Raw genomic sequence first — 6,354 nt, forward strand, 5'->3', positions numbered from 1 at the left:
AGCCAAGCTATAACAAAATGTGTCAATATGTTACTAAAACAATACTAAATCAATATTGAATTCACAATCTCCAAAAAAATTGGATAAGAGCAAACAGATGACGTCACGATCTAATCCTGTAAATATGACAAGTGCTCTGTAATTCCCTGAAAAAGTAACACACTGCATTTAGCAGTTTTCTTCTTAACTGACAATCGACTCGTAAGATGGCGCCTAGAGTGCAGAAAGTTATTAAATATTTATTTATATGTCCATTCGGCGGTACAGGCCAGATTTAAAACTTAATAGGTATGTGTTCTTCAATTATCTGTAAATAATTACAGAAATGAATGAAATGTTTGTATTAACATTTTTTTTTAATCATTTCATTGTTTTACTAGTTCAGGTCCGGGCTTATCAAGAGTTTTTACCAGAAAAAACAACTCACTTTTTGATCTCTCTATACACATATACCACAACAAAAACTGATTTAATTTTTCAAACTCAGAACTTGCTGTAACTGACAGAGTTTAGTCCGTCTCTAGGGCCGTCCCTGACTACATGGGAGCCTTGATGTATTTCCATTAGTCGACGCCCCCTGTAGATTGCAATATCCTGTTATAGCAGCCAGTCGCAGTCGCAAATGGTGAAGTCGACTAACCAGAATGGGACGTCATGGAATTAACACTGACGAGTTTCAAGGCATAGAGAGAATGGTCTGTTTAAGTTGGTTTTATTGTTCATTCTCGTTCCACGAATATACGTACTAATTTAGTAATTTACATTTACAGAACCCGCAGTAAATAATAGTTTTCTGTTTTAGTCTATTATAGAAATTAATAGTCAGTTTGATAGGTTCTGTAGTTTAACTTCCTGAAATTTAGCATTGGTATCATTATTACCGACGATACAAAAATTAAATTAAAATATCAGTTTAATACAATTTCATGTTTTTTGAACTGCCATCTTATATATTATCTTACTATAGGGGAGGACGGAACCGTCTACACCATTTCTAAACTGTAATTCAGAAACCATCAAACATCAAGTGTAATTCAGAAAGTATATCAAATAATGTAATTCAGTTTGGTATAAGAGGGAAGCCCCTCAATTCTAACATATTATTCAATAACATTTATTTTTTTTTAGGTATTTGATACATAAAAGTCAAGCACTATCCCAGGTAAGAAAAAGTTTGATACCTATTGTCAAGTTAAGTCATATAGCTCTAAACGTACTATCTAAATGGAATTTAAAGACAATTGTGCCATTTGCTGGGTTTCAATGATCCGGAATTCAATAGTTGAAATGTTTCCTTGTCGACACCGACTTTACCAAAAATGTCACGTTATGAATCCTTTAGTCCAATGTCCGCTATATCGTGTTTTATTAACAGGGAGTGAAATTCTTGTGAGGAAGAAGTACAAACAACACAGCAATCAAGACAGAAGACGAATCGTAGAATGCGCAAATAAAGGTGAACATTGGGTGATCCTAGCGGATACTTTGGGGATTGGATCTCATTGGGTGAGATTGGGCAGAGGAGAAGCATTTAAAAAAGGCGGGGTAAAACCCAAACTTCTACAGGAAGAAGAAATTTGGCTTATCATATCATGGGTGAAGACGAATGAATGAATTTTGCTGAAAATAAGAGAAAAAAAGCATAATACGTTCGGCAACTAAACAAATTTGTTCAAGAAGGCAAACAAATTGTTTGGATGGATGAGACAAACTTCAATCAATTTTGTCGTCGAACTAGGGGCAGAAGTTTAACTGGTTGAAGAGGAATTACCAATGTTCACTTAATTGATGCTATTTTAACTGCTGGTGTAGTAATGATGCAGAAAAGAAGGGGTCGTTTACCAGGGAGTTGGCAAATGAATGGATGCAGTCTTTGTTTCAAAGATAAGAAGATATGGGAAACCATCTGCAGGATCTTGTGATAGTATGTGATAATGCACCCTGTCACTCTACTTTAGAGGGTGTGTTTCACGAAACAGATGCTAATCTGTTACGTTTAGCACCTTAAATGATACTTACGGTTAACAATGCAGTTATAAAATTAACTGCATAAGCCATAAATGCCTCAATTAAAACATGCGTTCCTCAGTGATTGAGACACAAATTTCGTTTAATCAAGCAAAATGATTTCTATGTTAAATAACAAATTATAGTAAGTAAATGTTGAATTCGAGAATTGAGGTGTTAAATTAAATTTGACATAATTTTCTATTTTATTCAGGTAATTGTTTTTCTTTAATTATCTTGTGGTGTTTTTCCTTAATTATCATCTGGTGCCATTTCCTTCCTGCTATAAAAGAGATAGATGATGAACCGATCCGAATGGAAGCAGCAAGTTGAGGCCTATGTCCAGGAGTGTATGCAAAAGGGCTGCTGAAAGAAGAAGAAGAACTATTTTTCTAATATAATTGAGTTATTTTTAAGAAATCACACCGCAACGCTTCTGTTTCTCAGTCTCAGTGCGAATCTATCCCATAACTTGAATACTGTAATTTATCTTCAATGACTTTTCTACTGAGGTTACAGGTGTTCCAGCCCTCTGCTATGAGTTCAGAAATTTAGATGTTTCAGCCCTCTCCTAGGTATCTCCCCTAGTCACCAATCTCTCAGCAGACCACAATCCCAGTTGCAAATAAAAACACTGGAAATTCGCCAGAAGCGACTGTGCTTAAACACTCAAAAATCCTTAAACATTGAGTTTAACGAAGAATGATTTGAGCGGCTTCCAACAGTAGGCACTGTCAGTATGATCAGGCTGTAGGGTCACAATCATATTGTTTTTCTCTGGTTGTGCTTTCATAAAAAGTTAAAAAGTATGATTTTTGTTTGAATTTGTTAACAAAGGTTTTCAAGTTGGGCAGTTGGCCCAGAAAGTACCTCTTATTCTTCACATCTTTTGGTGTGAGTGAGTGGTCTCAGTGAGTCCCAAATACAATAGCAAACCTAAAAAATTCAAAAATAATTATTGCATATGGATAGAAACAGTTGTCTAAAACAGAAGGTTGTACTTTTTTACTTTTATTGAAACTTTCTTTAACAGACTCTACGTAGATGTTTGGATCAGGTCAGATGGTCACGCAACAACCATATGTCCTGTATATGACGGAACTACCATTTGTCCTGGTTGGAACCTTACATACTTATTAGGATCTCCTACATTTCAAAATGCTTCTACACTATGGGTTCTAAACAACGTTATAACTTGAAATTAATTTATTTCTAAAACTTGCAAAATATGCTAGACCGTTGAGATATATCCACTCAATCATATGTTTAAACTTATTAAATCACTACAATTATACGGTTGAATTACACTCAAACCAATTTGCTATTCTTACGATCGCCATCAATTCACCACGCCGGCAAAATCTCAATCAAAAGGAGAGATCGAATTGAAATGGCTCGCGGCTATTGGTCGTGGCTTAACAGTAGTCCGGATGGTCGGGGGGGAAAAAGAGGTGTAAAAACAGTTGAACATAAACAGAAACGCCGGTCCCACGTGGCGCGTGCCGGTGTTTCCCCCTTGGCCCTCCTGACCACCTCGCACGTCGTCTTTTTGTCAAGCATTCGGCGCCGGGAGCAACAAGTGAACCGTAAACGGAATGCACCAGAGCACGCGTGCATCTCGTAACAGGTCATAAATTTAGTTCGTTTCAATTTATTTTGGTTTACTTTCTGGTTATCTGACCGTTTAATTTCAATGGGATCAAGGTATTCCAGAAGGAATTTTTGTTTTCCTGTTCTTTCCTACTCATCCAGAAGTCTGATAAACAATTCATATACACATAGGTATAGTGTCACGTTTAGTGTCACGTCAGGGATGGTAGAGAAACAACTCTTGTCACAGGTAAGCCTCGTTTATTATAAAACTGAATAGTCAATAAAATGGGGTTATTCTTACCACCAGATTAGAAGGACCACTAATGCTGTACTTGACGACGTTTTCATGAGATGCACGGGGAGGGGGTGTCTAGTTCAGCCCTTCAGCTATAGCATGAAGGGTGACACGCAGCTTCAAGCACAGTGTTCTTGTACCGTGTGACCAAAGGACCAAGTAGTCAAACTGATAGGGTTAAGGGTTCTAACGGTCACTTTAAGTTGCTAGAGAATCCTTCTCTTTTTTTACAACCGGAGACCAGTGACCTCACCCTGTGGAGGACCCCAGAGTTCGGTGGTTTAGTCGAGCTACGGTGCATCTTTTATACTCGTCAGCGGACCTCATCATGCTCATCTAAATTCTCATCGAGTGAAGATAACCTTGCTGACTATGCTGGTTACTGGGTGTGCACCAAAACTACAAACACGGGTGAGCCTCTCCTGTCGTTCTACTGTCCTGGATGCGAGTTTCTTTCAGACATTGCTTTTTGGATGCCTTCTATCCAAGATGGTTTTGACCTTCCTCTCTTTCTCCTCTCACTTGGCACCCAGTTGAGTATTGGTTTGGAGAGTCTTTATTCGGCCATTCTCGACATGCCCATACCATGTTAACTGCCTGCATTCGATTTCTTCTATTATTGTTGACTGGGGTTTGTACGGTTTATCGGTAGTCCCCATTTTTCGTATTCTTTGAAAAGTCTTCAAGTCAGAAATTCGAGGTCTTCTTTGTTTTGCGCTATGACTATCTGATCGTCCGCGAAGTGAAGGGTGTAAAGGGAGTGGATACTGAACAGATCAATGCCAAGAAGATAGAAGTTTTGATTTTTTTAAGCCGGACATATTGTAAAGTTCGGTTAGAGCATTTCTGAAGAACTAATTTGTGTTTTTTGCTACCGATAGATGAAGTAATCGCCTCTAGTAATGCTCCGTGTCAGTGTAAGAAAGCGGTTTTGTCTATCAATATCTTTTTACGAGAGCATTCGGCAACATGGTTTGTTTTTAAGGTTAGCATAGGACAGAAACATATTCATTGACAATTGGCATTGACTGTGGTTTACCGCTTTGACAAAAGACTCTCAAGAGTGAGGTTAAGCCGGTAAAAAGCAATATATAAACAGGAGCGGAAAAATTAAATCAGAGTCGTTATTACTTTACTTGAATTGTGCAGGTTAGTGTTGGTAGTGTGATTCTAGACTGGGTGTGTTATTTTCTTGATGGTAAACCTGCAAAGTAAGATAAGCAGCAAACTCTCTGTATGTCACATGAAACAGCTCATAAGCAAAATCAGCCACTGTTCGCTCTCACTGAATTCAGACATTTTCGGTTACCGAAAATATAAAAATTTGAAAAACACAAATAACAAAAAATAATAACCTAATCGATCAATTTAAAGTTGCAACGGGAAAAGTTTGAAGAAACTGTCAACAAACGCCAAACAACCAAAATTATACATTTTAAATGACGTTACGGCACTGCCCACCGCCCTCTATACTAGAAAGCCTAAAATGTCACTTTTAATGGCGGCGTTAGCGGTTTTCAGTAAAAAATATATTTTTTTCAATTGTTTCGTGTAGTTGATTGCAAGTTGTGAGTGAAAAATCAAAAAAAGGTTCATTCCTGGTCCAGATATGTATGGATAGAGCTTTTTTATACACAATCAAGTCCAGCCTAAACCAAATTGGTTAGAACATTTGTCCTGGAGTACAACACACAGCAAACTAGTTTAAACACTGTTCAGTGTAAGAAAATCTTGTAAATCCTTGAAACTAGGTAACCAAAATTGGTAAATGGTTCTTATGTTATTACCAAGAACATTCATTCAAAATTATTTTTGTTGCTCTCACATTGAAGGATGCATTAAAATGTAACTCACATACCTGTGCATGTAACAAGTACCTAATAAGTTTACTGTACTAGAAAGCACTTGTACCTACCATTGAGTATAGTGTTGGAGTAAAATCATCCCACTTCGAAGTGTTCAACCACTGTTGAGTTAGATCCGGTTTTTTGTAAAGTAAAAAACTGACCCGGTTGGGCTTTTTCCTGAATTGCTGTTACAATGTGGCTTGAAAAACTTATGAACGGCAGCAAACAAAAATAACTTACGCAAATAACCTCAAGTTTTGATTTTAAACCGTAAAAATTCATCTTATCCTCAAAAAACTCAATTTTCACAATACAAACAAACGCAAACTGTCACCACTATTTCCGCCATATTGGAATTTTTGACAAGCACCTTCTAGGCTTTCTAGTATAGTAGGCGGTGCACTGCCCAATTCTAAATTTTCCCGAATTTTAACGATTAGTTAAAGAACATACGTTCTTGTTTCGTCTCGTTGAATTCACAGCTAATAGACAAGGAACGGTCACTGCCGCTAGCACTGGAATAGACTTTATGGACAGTGTGACAATAAACTGACAGTTGACAGCCAACAAGCAATCCAAAGTCGCCGGCAAAATAAACGCATTTATCATAAA

The 6,354-nt window shown here is 37.3% G+C and overlaps 1 long non-coding RNA gene across 3 annotated transcripts; it reads left to right on the plus strand.

The window, feature by feature from the left end:
• Positions 1-421: 421 nt before the first annotated feature.
• Positions 422-2,816, plus strand: LOC145736837 (uncharacterized). Of its 3 annotated transcripts, XR_014180125.1 has the most exons (4): positions 422-695; positions 1,129-1,162; positions 1,376-1,506; positions 1,567-2,816. It is a non-coding gene; the product is annotated as an uncharacterized LOC145736837 (long non-coding RNA). The 3 variants fall into 3 exon arrangements; XR_014180129.1 differs by lacking the exons at positions 422-695; positions 1,129-1,162 and adding an exon at positions 1,186-1,321; XR_014180124.1 differs by lacking the exons at positions 422-695; positions 1,129-1,162 and having other exon boundaries at positions 1,196-1,506.
• The last annotated feature ends 3,538 nt before the right edge of the window (positions 2,817-6,354 follow it).

Source organism: Ips typographus, linkage group LG1 (genome assembly GCF_016097725.1).
Source record: "Ips typographus isolate SLU linkage group LG1, UJ_Ityp_2.0, whole genome shotgun sequence".
NCBI lineage: Eukaryota > Metazoa > Arthropoda > Insecta > Coleoptera > Curculionidae > Ips > Ips typographus.